The 23,002-nt window shown below is 50.7% G+C and overlaps 1 protein-coding gene across 11 annotated transcripts in view; it reads right to left on the reverse strand.

Moving 5' to 3' along the window:
- The window catches only part of CUX1 (cut like homeobox 1), a 375,593-nt gene that overhangs the window by 262,424 nt on the left and 90,167 nt on the right, over positions 1-23,002 (reverse strand). The window lies entirely within an intron of this gene.

The raw sequence follows: 23,002 nt of genomic DNA on the forward strand, positions 1-23,002 counted from the left end.
AGAACCTACAGGTAGTTCACCTGGAGCACAGAATGTGCTAGCGAGGGAGGGACATTGGACAGAGACCAGCTCTCGAAGGGCCTTCCATCCCTGCTAATGTTGGCTTTGTTCCTGGGGTGTTCCTGAAGTGTGTTCTGTGCTTCTGCATCAGGGGTGTCTCACACCTTAGCTGGCAGGTAGGGCTGGTTAAGATGCAGACTGTGGGGCCACCCCCAGAGCTCCCAATTCATCAGGTCTGGAGCGGGCACAGGTGATGTGATGCTGCGGGTCTGGGACCACACTGAGGACCACTGTTGTGTAAGGGCAGGGCTCAGCATACCCAATCTAGCCCACGGTCTGTTTTACTTTTTTCTACATGAAATATTGCTGGACCATGGCCATCAATTCACGTATTATCTATGGCGACTTCCCAGCAGAGTTGAGTAGTTGCAGAGAGACCGGATTGCCCACAAAGCCTATGGTATTTTACCACCTGGCCCTTCACAGTGCAAGTCTGCCAACCAACCCCTGCTGTTGGTTGTTCTAGGTGATTAGGAAAAAACCATGATAATTTTGCGCCGGTTCATTTTGGATGATACTGGATTAATCAACGCTCGGCACGCTTCTTTTCTGCAGGACTTTTCAGAGCCTTTAATAACTTACTTTTCTGGGTGTACCCAGCAACACAACATTAGTCTGTGAGATGCCACTACAGGATTTTAACGGAGGTTCATCGATAGACTTGTCTCTTAGGAAAACCGCCCAAGGGCAGACAGACTGGAAAGGAATGAAAGTGGAAGTCAGGAGACCAGTTAGATGGTTGCTACGGTAACTACACAGGACGTGACAAGAATATGCACTAGGGCAGGGGTCAGCAAACTTCTTCTGGAAAGGGCCGGAGAGTAAATATTTCTGGCTTTGCAGGCCATGATGTCTCTGTTGCAACCAGTCAACTCTGCCCTGGCAGCACAAAAGCAGGCAGACACAACAGGCAAACAAGCGCGTGTGGCCGCGTTCCAATAAAACTTTATTTACAGAGTCTCAGTCTGGGATGATGGATGGTGGCGATGGTTGCACAACCACCTGAATGTTCTTAACACCCCCGGACTGTACGCTCAAAATGGTTAAAATGGTAAATTTTACGTTAGGTATCTTTTATCACAATTAACAAAAACAAAAAACTTTATGGACACAGAAATTTCAATTTCTTTTTTTAATTAATTGATTGATGGATTATTTATTTATTTTTGGCTGCATTGGGTCTTCGTTGCTGCGCACGGGCTTTCTCTAGTTGCGGCGAGCGGGGGCTACTCTTTGTTGCAGTGTGCTGGCTTATCACTGCAGTGGCTTCTCTTGTTGCAGAGCACGGGCTCTAGGCGCATGGGCTTCAGCAGTCGTGGCACTCGGGCTCAGCAGTTGTGGCTCGCAGGCTCTAGAGCGCAGGCTCAGTAGCTGTGGTGCACAGGCTTAGTTGCTCCACGGCACATGGGATCTTCCCGGACCAGGGCTCTAACCCGTGTCCCCTGCATTGGCAGGCGGATTCTTAAGCACTGCACCACCAGGGTAGTCCCGAGAAATGTAAATTTCTTAGTTTCCATATATCATAACATACTCTTGTTTTCTTTTAACCATTAAAAAACGTAGACACCATTCTTGGCTCGTGGGGCACGCAAACGCAGGCGGTGGGCTGGACGTGGTTTGCCGGCCCCGGTACGGGGCAGTGGGCACAGAGGAGGCAGCAGATGTGAGAGCCGGTCAGGAACTCCCATCAGGAACTGGTGACTGACTAGCTGAGGGGGAGGGAGGAATCCGGGGCCCCCGTCTCTGGGCTGCTGCGCCCCATCCTCCCCATTAGGGTCTGGGAATTGTGAAAGCAGGCAGGTGGGGTCCAGATGCCCAGCCAGCACGTGAAAGGAAAGGTCTGGGGGCTCAAGAGAGAAGCCGGGTCCTGATGGACACGCACGGGGGACACCAGCACGCCCGGACAGGCCCGCACCTCGGCTGCCAGCCCCTGAGGTCATCCGTCTCCTCCAAGGGTCCCTGTCTGCACCTGGGGACGCCTGCCTTCTCCTTTCAGAAGCCCCTCCCCTCAGTGACTGTGCCCTGCGGTCCCCGGCCTAGCAGAAAAAGAAAATAGTCTGTCTTATCCAAAATAAACCATTACCACGCAACCCAGTCAGGGGTTGGGGGTTGAATAATGATCAATGCCTCTCAAACCATCTGTAGGGAAGGACGCGCCACAGATTTCTAAATTTCCAATCTGCTGTGGACTGGTATTTTTATAAAATACAATAAACACGCCACATGGATGTCACTGCAATATCGAGAGGCTGCGAACGTTTCTCAACGCCTGCTCTGAACCCCTGTGCTTATCTAGTTGCAGGCCAATAACGGCTGTTCCCTGGTCCTCGGGCCGCACTCTGACACACTTTGAGTGGCACACTGGCCTAGATCATGCCTCCTGAAGTTTCTCTGCTGAAAAGAGCAAAATGTACAACCCAACCAGGCCAGCCGGCCCAATCCCCCGGGGACAAGCCTCTCTGGAACGCTGGGGACCTCGCTGTGTGCCAGCAGGAAAACCAACTGCCACCGCCACCTCACAGACTGGAGGCCGGAGGAGAAGCTGTGGCCGCCCGTCTGGGGCACAGACCAGACCCTCGGCGGTTGCGCTGGCCGGCAAAGCCACCAGAGCGCCCGCCCCAGGGGGCCTCAGGGAGACAGAAGGCTGGGGCCACTCCCTGCTCTCATTAGGAGATCGGACAACGCACGCGCACGGGCGTGCCGAAAATCTACAGAACGGGCAACCTTCGCAGGCTGCTCCTTATCTTAAACCCTCACCTTTATTACACAGTCCCAGGGCATTTCGGTCTCCTACGAGACGCTGATCCCTGCAGTGAATCTAGGGCACAGAGGGAATCCACTGCTCACTCCATCGGGGCGGACATGAGTGTTGCATTTAAGAGACGTAATTGCAAATCATCTCAGAAACTGCTCGGCAACTAATTGTCGTTATAATACCAAGTTTACATTGCCAAAATAATGGACAAATATCGCCATGTAATAGAACAGCACAAAAATGGTAATTTTACTATGGAAAGTTGGAAGTTGCCATTTCAAATTAGCAGAAGCTGTGAAGTGGGCATTACTGACAATGTGAATATAGTAATTGGGGCTGATTTCTTGGCACCTGGCCGAATCCGGCTGCCTGGTCCTGTGAGTTAATTATAGCTCTGCTAACGGAGCGGGAACACTTAGCAAAGAGACGCAGAGATAAAACTCTGCTCAGGTCTCTCTACAGATGAGGCAAAATGTGAATGTTTTGGCTAGCGATCTGGTGCAACAGACGTTATTCCCAATTAATATCTTGAGCAGCGGCCCTAAGAAAATACAGACATTTTCCTGCTAGGGGTCAAAAATCTGCAGAGGCCAAACTTTGTGAGGGTGTCCTCGCTCACCCCAAACCCGTCTTCACACTTTCCGTGCTGTTGATGGAATGGCTGAGTCGGTCATCTTAGCCTACGTCCAAAAATATTTAATTTACGGCTTGAAAAGCTGCCTTTAAAACAAATTCCAGAAATCAAAATACGGGAGTCTTCCCAAATTAGCTCTATCCGCAGACTGAGTTATTTCACTGTAGACTTAAAAAAATAATAATACATCGTTCTTTCAATGTCAGAGATTTTACGGTGTCCTTTCAAATTCAGGACTGGATTCTTTCCTTCCCTCTGCCCGAGGCACTGCCTATCGGGTCCATCAGCACATCCCACACCGATCAGCTCCTTTCTTCAGGAAACGGGTGGACTCAGGCACAGCACTAACTAATGGATTTGCAGGGAAAATGTTCAAGCCCGGGGTCATTCCTGGGAGAGTGAGATCATTTGGAGTGAAGTTAGTCACGTTTAGGTCTGTCACCAAAGCATCTGAAATAAAGGCTGGTCACCGAGTGCTTGGTCTTCAGACCTGCTTCCATCCTCCTCACCCACCGGCACCGTCCCCCCCCAACCCGCCCCGCTGCAAACAGGGCCTATGAGCTGACGCTTTCGCGCTTGCCTTCGCTCTGCGCCTTCTGCTTACCGCCGAGCCCGCAGGGAGACTGGTCCAGGAGCGCTGCCTCTTCGGGCTGACTTGACACGCGCCCCAGCCGTCCCTGGCCGCAGCCTAGGGTTAGGGGAACCGGTCTGGACTCCAGCTGAAGGCCCGGGGCAAGCTCTCTCTGTACAGCTAAGACTCCAAGGCCCGCCTCGTATGACCACAGGGGATGCATGCGACGGCCCAGCACCGCCCTTGGCTTTGGGGCTCAGCAAACGAGACCCTTCCTTTCTCCTGCCCCTTTGCATTACCGTCTGGCCCACTCCCCACCCGCCTCAAAACTCCAAATCTAACATTCGCTCTGCAGCGTTGGCCACCACCGCAAACCCTCCTGAAACCCTCCTCCTTCCTAAGCAGCCCCGACTCGGTCCTCAAGAGCTTCTGCCCGACTCGCCGGCCACTTCACCACTGCTCTCGGGTCTGTGTCTCATGCTAGAAAAGGCCAGCACCTCCCCGGTCCCCAACCACTGGCTTCATCTGGGGCCTCCCTTGCCATCCCCTTCCAAACCCACAACTCTACTTTGCCTCCCTCCAAGTCCCAGCCCTCTGGCCCAGTGGGGAAAGATCTAGAACTCACTCTTTGTGAAAGCAAATGTGTCAGCTTGACTCCCAGGCCACTCCTTTCACCTCTGGTGTTCCCAGCCTCAGGAGACACAGCCAACACTGTCACCCAGACCCAAGGGAAGGAAGCAAAGAAGACACACGCCCCAGACGTGACCTCCGGTGTCAGAACGGTGCCCCTGTGCGCAGCGGGTCAGGACCACAGACACGCCGACCTACCTGAGCCTGGCCCAGGCCAGCCCCTGCAGCCCCTCCTTCAGGCCCGCAGCCCAGGGGTTCAGAATCATGTGGATTCTACCCATTTCTTCCACTGTCCAGTTCCTCCCCTCGGTACCCGCAACCCCAGCCAGAATCAGGCTCTCAGGATGCTCCCAGGAGACCCCACTCCCAGGCAGAAGAACATCAGCCCCTGGTACCCCAGCCCCGAGCACAGCGCCTGGCACAGAGAGGGCACTCATTAGAGACACGGTTCCCATGAGTTCTCGTGCAATTTTAAATAGCAATAAATTAACTCTTGGATATAATTTACAAAATGCAACAAACAGAGAGGGAATTTACTCACAATTTAAAGCGAATTATTAATGACTGTTTTGATGTATTCTATTTTCCTGGCATGAACTCTAAATTCCATTGAGTAGCTTCAGCCGTGTTATGCTTTGTATCTCAATGATAGTGGATGTGTCGAAAGCAAACAGATCCTGGAGCTAAACCCTCAGAACTGGGGCCCGGCTCGGGTTGGAGCGGGCTGTGGTCCAAGTCCTTGGGTGGCTCCGCCCCGCGTGCTCGGGAGGGCCCATGCCGACCCCCTTCCTGGCACGCACCCAGCACCTGCCCCAGGGCTCGGTAGTTTCTGGGCGGGCGGCTGTGAGCTGAATGGGAAGTTCCAAAGCTGGCTCGGGGGTGGGGACGGCACCCAGGAGTGACAGCACTTTGCAAAAGCGCGCTGCTTTTTGCAGCCACGCGGCATTCGGCTTTAACCCTGGGTAATGGAAGGAGCGGGGCTGACCTTGACCCACATGCTCTTCGCCAGGCCAGCCTGCAGTGCCTCGCTCCAGAAAAGAGGCCCCCCCATCTTGCAGCTGGCAGGCACAAGCGTGGGGGGCTCCGGCTCTCCCAGGAGCAACCCGGCCACAGCTGCCTGCTCTCTGGGGAGACCGGGGTGTCCGCTGGAGGCCGCTGGGACCCTGGAAGAGTCAGAGCACCAACCAACAGGCACAGGGTTTTATTAAAAACAGAAGCAGAATCACCAACAGACAGACACACCGAGGCAGACGACGATGAGGCGGGGATGTGCACACAGCACGCTCGCTCAGTGGGAAGATTCTGGCCCAGCTGCAGGGCTCGATTTAATAACTCACTGAAGTCCACCCATGAGCAGCTCCCCCATTTCCCTCACCTGTGGAGGAAGAGGGGCGGACCAGGTCACTGGGCTCAAGTGGGGGTTCAGTGGGCACCACTGGAAAGCAGAGGTGAGGCTGGGCAGAACAGAGAGCTCCTAACAGTGACGGGTCACTCTCCTTGGCTGCCGTGGGTCCGTCTGCCCGGAGCACCCATCTCCCTGGGGCCCTAGGCCAGTGAGCTGGACTGTGACACCAAGTGTTTTCCAGCCTCGTTCCCCAGCTCCCAGCGGGGGGGTTTAGGTAACTGCTACCACTAAGACGGCTGGGGGGCATCACTTACGGCTAATGCCATCCTATCACTGATCAACACCCTCCTCGGGAAAAGCAGGAGTTTCCCACCATTCTGGGGCCGCGGGAGCTGCAGACCAGCAGGCTCCGAGGGCCCCTCCCGCTCTAACACGGAGGCCCCTCTCACTCAGCCAGCCCCGCTGCCTACCGCCCCCTTTCTGGAAAGAGCCACCGGGAGGGGCTGGCGCCATCCCTCCCTGCGGGGACAGGGCCCCCTCCCATGCCTCTGGCAGTCAATTACTTGCTCTCGGGGCCTGGGTCACTCACACCTGGGAATGGCCGAGCCCAGTAACCGAAGGAAAAAGCAAGCATTCTTTCCTGAGTCAGGGCACTAATGGAGGTTTTGGCAAGAACCCGCGGGTGGCTCACGCTGTCATGTTGTGTGATTAGACACGGTTTACTTAAAATAACAAGCAACCTGAACTTCCACCCAGAGGAGACTGGCTAAATGCACGTGGGGGGAGCCAAGCACTGGCGCACTACACAGCCGTGAAAAGTGCAGGCCGGCCAGGCCAGGGCAGACCCACCGGACAGACGTCCCCAACACACGAGCTCGCAGAAGAGCACGTAAGCGGCAGGACCCCGGGGTCCCTGGCACACAGTCGGCGCCTTTTAATATCACTGAGCAGAACTGAGCCTGGATGTGCATGTAAGCACAGAGACGTCTGAAACGCTGTTTGCAAAATGCTAACAGTGGCTAGCTCGGGATGGCAGAATTTAGGGTGACTCCGTTTCTTCATTAATTGAATGTTTTACAACTGGCCCCTAATGATGAGGAAAAAACGAAACTCCCTCCCCCCGCTGCCCCACCCCCCCGCATTCTGAAAAGGCAAAGGTGTGCTCTATAGGTGGTGCTCTATACAGATTTTCACGCACCACTGCAGGACAGCACAAAGATACAATCAACAAAAAGGTGCAATCAGGTGTCTGTGTAAAAGGCAAGAGCATTAGCCATATTTTCACAAGTTACTTATTCATTTCTTTTAATGGTATTTATTGAATGCCTATGTGGCAGGCACTGCGCTGTGTTTACGGCAGTGACCAAAATTACATTCTGAACCTCCAAAGGCCAACAGGTGCCCACAAACCTATCACTGCCTGTTTTTAAAAAACGAAAATTCAAACTGTTAGAGGACATTGCTCCCACCGACATCTGGCCCCGCTACTCCTTTCACCCCCAATATCTCTGAGCCTGGCTCTCAATTAGCATCCTGCCTATGACGCGTAATACTGAAAAGAGCCCACCAGAGAGAAAGCACCAAAACTGGGCCAGAAGATGCCCCAAGAATGGCTGAGCTCAGCCACATGCGTGCCGGGAAGCATCACTTAACTTGCCCAGAGTTAGATGAATTGTTCATTTTCCTGCAGCTCAGTATATAAGTAAGCATTTACCAGGTTGGGAAGGAAAGCAAATGTTCCCCAGACACCTGCGCACAGGGTGCTAAGCGACATTGAGCAGGGAAGCGACCTTGATTATTAAATCACAGCCACCGTAAGGAGGACAGATTCCCATCCAGGTTGAACTGAGTTGCAGAGACGTTAAGTGATAGACCAGCAGCTGGTGGAGGCAACATTTGGACCCAGGACTGTGTTGCTCCAAAGCCACACACACACACACACACACACACACACACACACACACACACAATACACAATGTCCACCGCACGCTGGCTCTCAGAGGGCCAGGGGTGCATCGCCAGCCGCCAGCTGCTAACCAGAAGAGGAGAACGACAGCAGGGGAGGGAAAGAGCAGGGTCCTGGGGTGGCCGGTGGAGGGGGGCAAAGATGCTGCTCACTTTCTGCCCTAAGACAGGTGGTTGGCAGAGCGATCGGGCAACACTCCCCTTTTCAGCCAGCCAGCTGTTTGGTTTGGAGCAGACACGGCATGAAGTGTAAATTGTTTGATATAATACCGGATACAAAAGTTGGGACCGAAAGACACACCTGCAGAAACTGGGCCTTTGGGAATGAGAACTCAGAAAACTTTGTTCCATTTCACTTATTCTGTGAAAGCAAATCTATGACCCAGCGTGTCTGCATTACAGACAAGACGGTTTCCCTGCTGGGAAATTTTCCTATCCCGGCTGCAACGCTCCACCCTGTTAGCTCTGGGAGTAGCCCTTTTCTCCCTTAGTCATACTTTTTTGGAAGCCCTCCAGCCCTCAAGCTAAACCTGCAATACCCTAAAAAGGTAGGTGAGTGGTGCTTCTAGGATTGAAGCATCTTTCTCCACCTACTGGAACAGAGGTTGGGTACGTTTAATGCAAAAACAGACCTGGGAAACAATGTGTGCTGGCACGTCTGATAAAAGTGCACTTAACACCACCGACCGAAAGGCATGAAAAACAGGATTAGGGGAGGGGCAGGAAGGGGGAGGAAGCGGGGAACCTCTCCCGGGTCTGTGACTTTACAAGTTGCTCCTAGCATTTTCTAGTCTTTTAAGGTTTGCAATCAACTCTGGAATTTAGCAATGCAAAAATGCCCCTTAGAACCCGTGTGTCCAAAGGCTTAAGCGGGGTAATTAAAAACTCAGGATTCTTCAAAGAATGTTATCTGTTGACGAGTGAATATAATAAAGGCTTCATTACTGAGCCGTGATCCCAGCATGAGACGAAGCAGACCCGGCTCAGGAATGCCAAAACATTAAAACTGCCGGACAGGAGAGAAGGCAAATCTGCTCTCACGATCGGGTTATCACACCACAACCGCTGAACGGCAATCTCAGCGAGAAAGAAAAGCCAGTAGCTTGATGAAATTAACTTCAAGAACTAGATTCCACTGTGAGTTCGCTTGCAGCACAAAATAAACGTACTGGATAGTTCTTTTTCCGTCTTGGAGATTCTCCAGGAATGATGGGAGGGCCATATAGTCTACAGAGGGAGCCCACCTCTAAGCAGGGCTCCCAAAGGAGGTCTCCCCAGAGCAGTGACAAAGTCTACCCCGTGCGAGTCCTGGGGAAAGCGCAGGCTGGGGCTAGCGATGCACTAACTTTCCCTTCACGCCGCCGAGCTCCTGCAGCAAAAAGCAAGGTGGAAAGAGCCTCTGGCGGGGCTCCTGGGTCCCCTCCTCCAAGGGAGCAAGCCGGCGAGCCGTCAGGCGCTGAGGCTCCACCAGACCTCAGGGGGACAGGAACAAGCTGCCCCCGCTGGCTGCTTCCATGGAAACGAGGTCAGATTGGCAACAAGCCCCAGCTTTAAAAGAGCCACCTGCCTCAAGGAAGCCCAGCACGCTGCCCTTTTCCTTCAGACTTTTCGAATTCACAGCGTGGAGATGAGCTGTGTGGGGCAGTGGACTGCGGGTCGGGGAAGCGGGGAAGCAGACCCTTCCGCCATGTCCCGGCCCCTCTGCTGACCTGGCGTGTGACTCTGGGCAAGTTGGTGTCCCTCTCTGGCCTCAGTTTTCTCCAGAAGAACAGGACAAGGTGGGCTAGTGATTGCTAAGCCCCTCTCCCTCCGCCACCCCGTCCGCAGCTGTGACGACAGCATTCTTGGTGGGGGGGCGCGGGCTGGATCACTCTGCACATCTGCATTACGGCATGTAATCAATCAACCGACCCCAGATCCAACCAAGGCTGGAGGAGGATCTGAGGTATTGTTCTTACCTTCCCAGAGCGTACAAGTAGGAGAAAGCACATCACAGAGGGATGAAATAACAACATAAGGAGATACTAGAAGAGCAACTACAATTCAGAGCACAAAGGGGGCGAGATGCCTGGTTTACTGAAGTGCTACACCTGTCCCTCAGCGCAGGTGCAGCCTCCGTCAACAGGGGGCTGGCATCCTCTGTGTGAGCTTGTTTCCAGCAACTCTCAAATCCTTTTCCCCTTTGGGGCACAGGACCAGAAAACGGTCAGCTTTGCCAACTTAGTACTAACCCCGCCTCCTTCGAGGAAGACCCCTCGCACTCAGAAGGAGGGCGGGTTTGCAAGCAGAAACGGCAGAGCGCTGACGTGACCATTCTTGGCAGGGATCAAAGTGCACTTGCCCAGCCTCCCTATCAAACCAATCAGGGTATCAGGCAGCACTGGGTGTGAGGCCGTGTGCAGCTTTAAACACCCCGGGGGGGCCCGGATGTTGGGGATCCTGAGATAAAGTGCAGCACAAACCGCACCCCACTGTGGTACATCCATACAAAGAAACTCTACTCAGCACTAAAGAGGGAGGAGCTACAGGTACTTTCAACCACGGCTGGGTTTCAAACGCATTACAGTGAAGGAAAGAAGCCAGACTCAGGGGCTGACTATCAAGAGGCACAGAAGAATGTGGGGGACGAGGGTGCTGTCCTACGCAATAATTGTGGCGGTGGTTCGTAAAGGTACACATCTGCCAAAATTCACAGAAGCGGACCCCTAAAAAGGGGTGAATGAGTATAAACCTGACTTAAAAAGCCCTCTCCCCAAGCGGAGGACTGACTTCCCACTAACCTCTCCACGCCAGTACTACAAAAGGAATTAGAGCGCAGCCAGAAAGATGGAAACCATTCTCACTGACCGGTATCTTTAAAGCCTCGTGAGTGGCTAGACCAGGATACTCACTATGATAATTATTATGCGTCCTTCTCCCAGCTTCTGTGGGAGGTGGGGATGGGTAGGTGGTAAAAGTGTGGGTAGAAGAGAGAAAGAATTTTCTCAAGACGGTCTCCCATGATTTATAAAAATCTATGGTGCCCGGGGCTTCCCTGGTGGCGCAGTGGTTGAGAGTCCGCCTGCCGATGCAGGGGACACGGGTTCATGTCCCGGTCCGGGAAGATCCCACATGCCGCGGAGCGGCTGGGCCCGTGAGCCATGGCCACTGAGCCTGCGCGTCCGGAGCCTGTGCCCCGCAACAGGAGAGCCCACAACAGCGAGAGGCCCGTGTACCGCAAAAAAAAAACAACAAAAAAAACTATGGTGCCCGTTAAACTCAAATCCGCTAGAAAGTGTCGTGAGGATAAAATAAATAAGCAGAAAGCCACTAACATCATTAATGGAAAAGACAGGAGACTTGCTCGGCCTGAGCGCTTAGCGGCGTAGGGTCCCGTACTCCAGGGGTGGAGAGCAGAGCGCACAGAGTGGGGGGGCTCTGGGGCCGGGCTGGCCGGCTCCGACGTCCTGATTCTGCCACGTCCTGGCCGGGCGACCCCAGGCAACTTCAACCTCGGGCTCCTCCTCTGCAGGACGGGGGTGAGACAGCTGGCCTCCGGGGCCTGTTGTGAGGAATGCGTGGAAGACACGTGCAGAGCATGTGAGCACAGTGTCTGGTGGGCCGTGAGCTCTGAGCACTAGCGCCCACGATCAGTATTAAAACCGTACTTTCTGCTTGTGAAACTGCTTTAAGTCACCCAAAGAATACACACACGCACGTGCACCCACAAGCACGCTCGTACTTGGAGGTGTTGTCAAGGGAGCACTACAGAGACCATCACCACCGAGTCCTCTTCTGGGCGGGGCCTTGCAGACCTGGTTTCTACCCTTCACCATACTCCAAAGCAGAGTCATCTCTACAGGATGCCCGCCCACTCTCCCGCTGAGGCCGGGGGACTTCCCTCCGGGGCACCGCCTACCAGGGGCTCGGACACGTGAACAACCCTGGCCTAAGCCAAAGCTTGGTGATCTCTGGTCAAAAACAATCCTACAGACGCCCGGCACCGCCCCTGCACGGAGCGGAACGTCGGCCGGCCACAGACCTCAGCTTCCTCATGTGTGTGATAAGGAAACTGGAGCAGACAACCCGGAGAACACTTCCAGGTCTGCCCGTTCGTGACGATGCTCATTTCCAGAGGCCTTCCGGAACCCTGAGATCATTCCCAGCCTCCCCCAGGAGTGACAGCACTAGCATCGTCCACAGGCTGCTTTTCCACGCTCACGACTGAGGCTGACCCTGTCCGCACGCCCTGACCACCCAAGGTCTCAGGCGGTCACTGGACACACGCTCCCCGAGCATCACTGTGGGGAGATGGAGAAATGCCAACCACAGCCTTGGCTTTCTACATCCTACATCCTCATGGAGGAAGAAATCATCCAAGTTGTGGGCAGATCAAGGGAGGCTGGGTGCCCCAACAGGCTCCTGAGTAAGAATTCGAGGCGCTGATTCTAAGTGCAGGTCCCCAGGCCCTTACTGGGAGATTATGTCTCGCTCCGTGTAGGGTGAGGCCCAGGGATGGTAGTTTTATTTAACAAGCACACACCCAGGAGACTTTTATAATTAGCTAACTTAGGAAAATACTGACATAGGGTGGCTCCTGCGTGGCTAGAAGTGAAGCTGATTTCTTAACCTTTAAAATCTGGAGACACGAGAACCTTGGCTTTGCGACCTGTAAGTAACTGGTCTGGCGTGATTTCAAAAGCATCCAGACTGAAGCAAGTCAATGAAGAGACAGGAAGCCCGAATGCAACCAGCAGGGTTGGCCACCTGTCCTTCACCATCCTCAGCAGGACACCCACGGTCTCCTTCTGCACACCTGGTGGCCAGGTGCCATCACACATCCGAGACCTCCCACTGCCCCATCCTCCTGGCTGCGCTTTGCCAAATCCCTACCCCACCGTCTTCACGACCACAGTAAGCCTGTCCACTCTCCCCTAGCACGCAGCCCCCTGCTCACCCTTCAAGGACAACTTCTCCTACTTCTCTGGGAGAGCGGATGCCGCTCCCTGGAACGTAGAGTCCCTCTCCTCCCACCTCTGTGACCTTGACCTTGCTCTGGAATTATACCCCACCACACATGAATTCTCCTTTTCCCTCACCCTACCTCCACCTAGAACAAGCTCCGGCCCCCTCGGGGTGGGGAAAACCACCCCCTTAAAACTTGTCCTTCCCTAGTTACCCGCCCCGCGCCTCGTTCCTGCCCTTCTCAGCCAAGCATTTTCAAAATCCACCGTCTCTCCTCCCCCGATCCCACGATAAGCATCCCCGGAACTCAGTCCTATCTACTCCCTGGTGGCCTGTCTCCTCCCTTTGAAGGCGGCACTGCGAGGGCAGGGGCCTGGCACTCTGTTCACTGCTGCAACCTCAGCGCCCGGCCCGGAGAAGGTGCACGACAGGTATTTGTTGAATGGATATGACATCGCCTGCTTGTGGAGAGAGCAGCCGTTTCCCACTGAGCCCCCCAGAGCAGGGGCCTGGCGGTTCCGGTCCCACCTCTGCTCCCGGGGCATCCATGCTCCACACCACAGCGTGGGCACCAACTCTGAGACGTGCAGGCCAGGCCGGGTCACTCCTGGGCACGCACCCTGTGGTCCACTGGCAGGGCCTTAGGCAGAGCAAGGTCCTTGTTCCTCAGCCTCGCTCTGGAACCTCTCCAGCAGCGGCCAGAGCCCCACCATGTGCCACCCCCTCCCACCCCCATGGACTGATCACTCCTGGTGACCGCCCCACGCTGGCCCCAGCCCGGGTCAGGACTCCTGCATCTCCCCCGGAGCCCCTTCTCTTTGCTCCAAGTGTCCTCTGGGCACTGCCCTCACCATTTGGTCACTTATTACTCTCTACCCAAACAGTCTAACTCCACACCGATCTCTGGCCGGGCCAGGGGTGCCCGCGGGGAGCTCCGGATACCCCAGTGCCTTTCAGGGGCCCAGCCCGCAGCCGACTCTCGATCTCAACTGTCCCCACCCCCGCCCCCAGCTGTCACTCGGATCCCCTCCCTTCCCTAAGCGAACAGGCCGCCACCTCGTCCTCGCCCAGGGTGATGCTGTTTTCACCTCTCCCCCTAGAGGACACAGCAAACCCAACTGTACTTTGGCCAGGAGTGACTTGAAACAAACCCGAAAGTTTACTTTGGAAAGGAGTTAATAATAAAAGTTGGAAGGCGTCTTCGGGACGATAAACACCTCCTTTTTCCTTTCTCCCGACTTCTGGCTCAGCACCCTTGCCTGGTGGAAACGCTTTCTGGGACACGACCACAGGGTTCAGGACGACGGGGCCACCAACTCCAGGGAGGATGGGGCGGGGGAGGAAAACCTCACAAAAAGCCAGAAAGTGTGTTTCTTGTCTCCTGAAAGCTGCAATACCATTTCTGTAATCTACGTTCATTGTTCTTGTAAGGAAAGGCTCTGGTCTGAGAGCTGGGTTTTTAGAAGTCGGACAGATTCTCGAAACCCTGCACCTTGCCAGGAGGAGCGAATAAGAGCCCAAAGTTTCCAGAAATAAATGCAGAAATGGAAGAGGCACCTCTGGAACCCGAAAGAAATTATTCCGTAAGTGTAGAAGGTTGTCAGAGCAATACCACCAGAATAAACGTCTCTGATAAGGAGCTAAAACTGTAATGAAAATAAGGCACTTTAAAAATGTCACATTAGCTATGTTTAACATAAACAAAAACAAAAGAAAGCTGTCATTTCTTTTAGTGCCTAACTTAAGTAGGAGGAAGACAGAGAGACTTTCAAACTTCTACAGCACGAGTGGACTTTTAGAAGAGAGTTTGAACAGGTTAAACTCTGAATTTTTAAACATATCCTTTGAACAATAACCTGTATTCTGTTTCACAAAGAGACTGAGGGGGCTACAGACTTCCTGGTAAATATATTAAGGCTCCCCGGCAGGAGAAACAATTCCTCTTCTGAGTGGCCACAGAGATTTCAATGCACTGAAATACATATTTTATACTGAAAACGTTTTATTAACCAGTTGATGGGAGTTGGGGAAAGAGAAGGGAAGAATGATCGAATAAAACAAACTTTTTCCAAAAACCGTAAGTGGCCCTTCCGGCTTTCTAACTACCATAAAGATCACGTAAAAAAAAAAAAAAAAAAATTATTATTATTTTTTTTTTTACAATACAAAACAGAAATAACTTGTTTTCATCGTTTCAGAGTAAGGCCCTAAAAGTTTCCCTAACCTAGGGCTAGAAGACATAATGATTATTTTTAAATGTCTGCTTAAAAATCAGAAAGTCTCAACGGTAAGCCACAAGTATGAGAACTAACCCTGAACGTTGCTATTTCTGTTCAAGCACCAAACAGTGTAAATGAATGAATACATTCATCTTCACTTTATAGCTAAGATAGTCAATGGCATTTAAGAAACGTAAAAATTAGGGAAACAAATTTTTATTTTCTGTGCAACATGAAACCTATGGAAAATTGTCTAGAAATTAGTATGATCTTAACATCACTTTCTTCTGTCGATTTTAACTTTAAGAAGAAAGAGGGCTTCCCTGGTGGCGCAGTGGTTGAGAATCCGCCTGCCAATGCAGGGGACACGGGTTCGAGCCCTGGTCTGGGAAGATCCCACATGCCACGGAGCAACTGGGCCCGTGAGCCACAACTACTGAGCCTGCGCGTCTGGAGCCTGTGCTCCGCAACAAGAGAGGCCGCGACAGTGAGAGGCCGCGACAGTGAGAGGCCCGCGCACCGCGATGAAGAATGGCCCCCACTCACCGCAACTACAGAAAGCCCTTGCACAGAAACAAAGACCCAACAAAGCCAAAAAATAAAAATAAATTTTAAAATAAAAATGAAAAAAAATAGTGCGGTTCCATAACATTTAAAAAAAAAGAAAGAAAGAAAAACAATAAGGTCTGTTAAGAAATCCACGACTATCGATAACGCGGCTTAAGAAAAAGGTAAATAACCAGCTCCAGGTTCTTTTTTTTTTTTAATCCAATTCTTTCCCCGCCCCCCCCAAGTGTCCACTTACATATAAATACTAACAAAGGCTCTGTAGTTTTTGTTTTGTTTTTTTTAAGATCCTCAGAATCCCTGGAATAATGCCTGCCAACTAAAACACCTACTATGAATTTAGTAATGGGTTATGCAAACATAAATTACAAGGCCAGACATTTTAAAAGGAAAAAAAAAGGGTGATTTATTGATGTACTGGAGACACAGCAGGATAGAAGCACTATTTCAATTTTCCATATATTCCTCAACATTGCAGATGTGTTAATGCAAAAAGAATTTTAAAATAAAAATTACTCTCAACTCTTTTGGTTCTAACATGAGTTCATTTACTTAAGAAGGGTTACCATGGAACTCCTTTCCCACACTTATAATCCAGAAAATTAACACAGTCCAACATTTTATCTAGTTTCAACTACAAATGGATCTGAAAGGAAAAGACAAAGAGAGAAAGAAAGATAAACATTTCCCTTATACCAGCAAAAAGAATTAAACCCCAAGTTCTACTCTTCACTTTATTAGCCCAACCTGCCCTGGTCGTATTTTTCACTTTAATTTCTTCATCCCTATTCACAGGTCATTTTTTCCTTTTCTGGTCTCCTGTCACTGTTGGAACCAGCATTTTCTTTTTTCCTTTACTGTGTTAAAGTAATCATCTGAATATACATGGAATACTTTTCATGGGTTGTTTATATGTAAACAAAATAAATAAAAATATTCTCATCATCAACTTTTAATGAAAGGAAACAGAAGCTTTCACCCTTCCCCGAACAGGTCATGGGAACTGCATTGGACTAATGAAAACCCCTGAACACACATCAACAGAAAAGCCATCTTCATTTTTCTTCAGTTTGCATGTGGTTGACAGCATCACAAACGGTCATTTTCCAAAGCACATGTGACTGTCGCTGAACAAGCCTGTCTCAAAAGTAAGCTCGAAAACACTCTACGAATACAGAACGCACATTTTAAAATGCAAAGGCACAAAAGGGCATCTCTGTGTCCTGGCGCTGTGCATTCCTCCCCAGAGAAGGCTACTTTGTGTACGTACACACACACACGCATACGATATGGGGTCCTGGCACTTTGATTATGTGAACACACCTGACCCCAGGGAAATAGGCTGAGACCAGCCCCATATTTCAGACAAACCAAACAGCCAATAGACAGTAATGGCTTTAAGCTACTGATGACCTGGGCCAAAAATGAAGAACCACTTAATCTTCTGAAGGAAACTGTCAATGTGAGGAGGCCCACAGCTGACCTTTGGCCTGATCTTAATCACAGCCACCTATGATAACAGAGTGGGGTTTATTTTTATGCCTGGCTCCAGACTACATGATCAATCCTTCAATGTTGACTGTTTTGTATCCACACAACGAACCAGAGTGAGTTAAGCGTGTGTCATTTTCATGGATCCCTGGAGTCAGGCATGGAATGAAATCCACCTAAGAATAAGGTCTAGAGTAGTTCCACCCAGACTCTAAACACCTTATGAAGTCTCCCCGGATTCATCTACAAATTCAACACTTTTCCAATAAAAATCCCGAGAGAATTTTTCAAATGGCACCGAATAAATGATTCTCAAAGTCATACGGAAGCACAGTCTAGATGGTTTTGAAGAACCATGAGGATGGGCCTTCCTCTACTAGATATCAAGACTTAGTAATAGTATGGAAATAATTATGGCAATAATATAGTAATAATCATCCAGACAGTGTCGGGTTGGACAGACTGGGGGCCTAGGGGCGGGCGTGGTGCCTGGCAGAGGTGCAGAAGTTAACCCTCGGGAAAGGGGAACTCCACGGTAAATGGTTCTGCGTCAAGGGGCCCTCAATGGACAAAGATAAAATTATAGCCTCACCCAGTCGCCATCCACACAATACTTCACAGGCCTGATGTAAAAAGCAAAACCAAAAAACTGTTGAAGGAAAACACCAGAGACTGTTTTTATGACATCAGCATAGGGAGAATTTCTGAAGTAAGATTAAAAAACCCACACTTTACATCAAAAATTGGAAAAATAAAAGCCACCTGCATTAAAATTAAAATCTTCCATGTGACCAAGGACAACATAAACACAGTGAAAAGACAGGCCACGGCCTAGCAGGAGAGAGCAGCCGTGTACACACGCAACAAAGGATCCAGATTCTGGGTATTAAAATTTCCTACAAGTCGGTAAGAAAACAGCCAACAGCCCGATAGGAAAATGGGCAAAAGATACAAGCAGTTACGACACAAAAGAGGAAACTGTATAGGCCAGTCATTGTACAAAAGGATGTCCTCCCACGTTAGAAATAAGGAAATATAGCAAAACCCAATGAGGATGTGGCCGGAACAGGTACTGGGAGACGGGGGGGGCATGACAGCATGTAGCCACTGAGGGCAGCTAACTGGCAACACCCACCTGGCCAAGCTGTGACCGGGGACCACACTTCTGGGGGGTTCACCTCGGTAAATTCCTGAACCCACTCCCCAGGACGGGTATAATAATAAAGAAAGAGTGTCAACAACAACCAAAAATCCACGTGCCATCTCAGGAGGGCAACGGATACATCATCCGTGGTCCATGCACACAGTGGAATGAATTTTTAAAAGACCAGGTGGCAGAGGATATATACAGATATCACAAGATACCATTTGCCTACCATGTGTGTAAATAGTAAAATAGATAGATATATATATAAAACAATATCTATTGTTTATGAGTGCATAAACATTGCTATGAATGCAAAAAGCATACAGCGATGAAACACCAGTTTCAGGATGGATTTTTATCTAAGGAAGAAAGGAGGGGAAGGCAGGGAGGTGGAATTTTAGCTGCAAATATAACAGTTTATTTCTGTTTGAAAAAGAGGCATCAGAAGCAAATGGACGAAACGTTAACATCTTTCCAGTCGTCATGAAGGGCACAGAAACCTGTGTTTTGTTTTCATACTTTTCGGTATGCTAGAAATACTTCATATGAAAAATAATAATAATAAACCCGGTCACACGGCTTTGCATATAAAAGAACTATGTCATGCAGGTAAGATCCTGTGTGAGGCCTGTGAGTGGGACCCAGGGGAGGCAAAGGCAGCCGTACCTTCTGGGTCTTTCTACCCAAGGGCCACTCCCTCGCACAAGAAGTTCTTGGAAGATGTGTGTGCCGGGGTCTGTTTGACTCAAAACGTTTGCAGGTTAAAATTTACCCAGTACCTTACAAATGCAAGAGCTTCTTGTGACACAACGTTGAAGGCGGAGTAGGAGGTGTTAGGAGCTGAGGTTGCCCCGCCTCCCCAAGGCTGGGGGGCGGGGGGGTCCCCCAGGAAGACAACTGTCACTAACTGTCCAATCTCAGGATACCTGACGGCAGACGCTCTTGGCAACGGTGCGGAGACAGTGAACGGATGAATAAATACGGGGTGAAATTGGGGCCCCAACTGGACTTCGGAACTACAACAGTGACCTTTTAAATGTGAAGTAGGGAACCGCCAAGGGGGGGCCCTGCAGCTGAAGTGGCCCAGGATGCAAGTTACCCATGTGAGAAGTAATCCAGCCTCCGTGCCCTCCCCGGACTGTGCTGGGGAGTCTGGCTGCCAGGGAGGCAGTTGCCGGGGGCTGCGGGGGGCTGCGGGGGGCAGGGAAGGCGGCTCCGGGGACCCATCCCACCCCAGGGGCCTCAGACCTGCCGCCAGCGGGCCTGCATTCCCAACCTCCAGGCAGCTTCTCCGCTTCTGAGCTGTGACGCCCTAGTGGACCTCCGCCCTCCTCTAAGGGGCTCAGTTTTCCTCTCGTTGAAATGGAGAGAAATATCGTACCTATTTCACAGGGATCCTGTGTGTTAAATCAGCCAATACAGTTAAAGTCTTTAGAACAGTGTTTGGTACACAGTAAGCGCTCAGTAAGTGTCAGCTGTTGTTATGAGCTCTTCCCGCTGCGTCCCTGCAGTGACCAGAACCCTCAAAACAGAGCTGCCCGGGTACACCCCAACCCACATACAATGGGATCGCCATAACGTTTTGCTGTGCGCAGAATGAATTCTGAATAGAAAAACCCCAAGTGGTAAAGTAGGTGAGGCCTGTTGAGAAGAAAGGGCGGCCCAGAAGTCTTGGGCCCACGGAGGGTGAACAGGAGTGAGCCGGACGGGGAGGGAGTGGGCCCAGCTCCGCGCCTTCGGATCTCGGCCACGCTGCACGGCCATCAAACAACAGAGGGGACCTGGCCTGCTCAGCCTTCAAATCCAGTCAGTGGCAGAACCAGAATCAGGATCCAAGTGTCCTGGTTCCCGATACAACTGTCCTTTTAACTGTATCAACAATACCATAATGTCTTCCTGCTAAAATACTGGACCACAAAGAAAATTATTACACTCTGCACGGTGTGTAGGCGCGTAATGCAAGTTTTCTGCAACTTACATTTTCAAGTTAAAACCAAGACCCGACAATAGTTAATAATCAGTGTTCAGGACTTCCCTGGCGATCCAGTGGTTGAGACTCCACGCTGCCACTGCCGTGGCCCCAGGTTCAATCCCTGGTCGGGGAACTGGGATCCCGCATGCCGTACAACGTGGCAAAAAAACAAAAAACAAAAACCAGTGTTCAATGATTAGCCCCAACTATTCCCACCCGTAGCCCCCTTGGGCAAAGAAAGAAAAACTTAAGACAACAGATCTCAGGGTCAGCAGGACCTGTCATCTGTCTCGTCCTTGACTGACAAAAATCTCAAAACAGAAGGGGAGATTTTCCTGTGCTTTGGGTTATGAAAATTCCCGTAAGGTAACCAGTGTTTTCAAGTAAACGTCAGATTTTAGCCTAACCGCTCTTCCCTGGGTATAATCCCGCAAAACGCACACCCGGCACGTACAACACCCTTTAAGTGGGTGTGTCACTTCAGAGCGATACTCAAAATATATATATATATTTTTTTTTTGGTTGTTTTTTTAACCAGCAGAAGAGAAACCGCTTACAATTAACTGACTAAAAATCGACTTTTGGAAGCTAAAAGGGGGCAGTCTGACACAATGGTTACGGCCTCGTTCTTGGGAGTCTGTCTGCCTGGGAGGCAGCTGGCTTGCACTCTGTAAAGTGGCACTAAGGACACCCACCTCCTTGGGTGACCGTGATGCACTTACATAATGCTTGGCTCTTGGTAAGTACTCGATAAATATGAATAAATAACACTTCACCACAATTTCAACCAAATGTTACGGCTTTCCCATTTAACCATCATACCTGACAAATTGCACACAACAAGGATGTTTACTGAGAGGAGCTGTGAGCTCCAGTCTATACCCGGGTTATTACTACATCCTATGTAGAATGACATTCTCTACCCAAAATGTACTTCGGTTGAGGTTACTGACCAAAAAGACAAGCTACGGGCTGCTCCCAAAGAACAGCTTCCAAAGAGAGAGTTTAGGCAAATATTTCCACTCCACGAACAGCAGCACCAATGCAAAGGGAGAGAAAATGACCATCTAGACACATATGGAAGGAATGTATTTTAATTTAACTGAATCTATTCAAGTCTGCCCTAGAAACTAGGTCTATAGCTTATAGACCTATACATCTACTTAACGCTTTAAGAGTATCTTTGTGTGGGGGACTTCCCTGGCGGTCCAGTGGTTAGGACCCCGTGTTTTCCACTGCAGGGGGCACAGGTTTGAGCCCTGGTCGGAACTAAGATCCCACGTGCCGAGCGGCGAGGCCCCCCTGCCCCCCCCAAAAAGTTTTGTTTTGTTTTTTTAAATTTTAGTGCTCATTTATAGCTTTCAAATTCACTCGTGAACACAATTTCCCCTTTTAAAAGATTCGATTCCTGTAACATACACTCAACAGACCATTTATTGAGCTCCCGCCATTTGCCAAGGTTACTCTGGTCCGTCTACAGCGTTCTGTCTGACTCATAATTACCCTGCAAGAGTTGTCATCACTCCCATTTTCTGGATAAGAAAATGGAGGCTTGGAGGTTATACAACTCAGAGTGGTCTCGACTAAACTTCCACGCCACACGCATCTAATTACAGCCTTTTCCTTCTGACAGTTATTAAACTCTCAGAGAATCTGTCTGTTATACTTAAAATGGCCCTTTGAAAACTGCTAGATGCATAGAGGAAGTGGCACACGGGCTCAGGAAGGAAAGGGAACGGCAGCCCTGCGACATTTCAGTGAGTGAGTCGGGACAGGCCGCTCCCGGGAAGCAAGCGGGTCCTAAGGGCTCTGCAGATGCCACGCGCGGCCCCCAGGTCAGGGCTCCTGGAGCAGTTCTGCCTGCTTCCTGTATAACCAACACAGAACAAGAGATTAACTCTTCATTGATTACCTTCGAATTCACTTTTCTGGGCCAAAGGCAGTCAAACAAAACAAGGCCTCCCTCCAACGCAAATGTTTACCGACCGAACTTTCTGACATCCGAATGGAAAAGCTCCCGGTCTTAGGAAGCAGAGGGACCGAATCTGGTGGCTCAAAGTCACTAAGTGATAAGAGCAAACACAGGCCATCAGGCTTTTAGCTGAAAGAAATTACAGGGACCCCGCAGCTAAGCAATCTGCCGGAATTCAGCAAGGGTAGCAGCAGGGAGCTGTGCAAAAGGTCATTTTCCGATTCAAGAAACTGTCCTAACTTCCTGAAGATCCTTCCACCTGTCCATACTCACTGCCGTACTGTCCTGTTTTCATTCTCATCACCACCTGAAATTATCCTGTGTGTCACTTGTTTACGTGGTCACTGTCTGCCTACTCCCACATGAGCCAGAACCTTCTCTCGGTGTCTTGCTGTATCTCAGAACCTCAGACGGCCCCTGGCCCAGGAAAGGGCTCAGAAGGAAGGAAGGAAGGAAGGAAGGAAGGGAGGGAGGGAGGGAGGGAGGAAAGAATGCAGGAAGAAAAGTGTTTATTGAGCACCTACTATATGTTCCTTACAACTGAATTCATTTCACCTGCCCAGCAGCTGGGATATTGTCAGTTCCATTTATACACATGGGGTCTGCGTCCCAGAATGCCTGGTGATCTTGGTCAAGGTAACTTAGCCCAAAGATCCTGGTCACCACTTACTGGCTTGTCCACTCCACTCCAGCCCAGGACTGGCCATTTACTTCCCAGGAATCTCACAT

This window comes from Phocoena sinus, chromosome 15, assembly GCF_008692025.1.
Source record: "Phocoena sinus isolate mPhoSin1 chromosome 15, mPhoSin1.pri, whole genome shotgun sequence".
NCBI lineage: Eukaryota > Metazoa > Chordata > Mammalia > Artiodactyla > Phocoenidae > Phocoena > Phocoena sinus.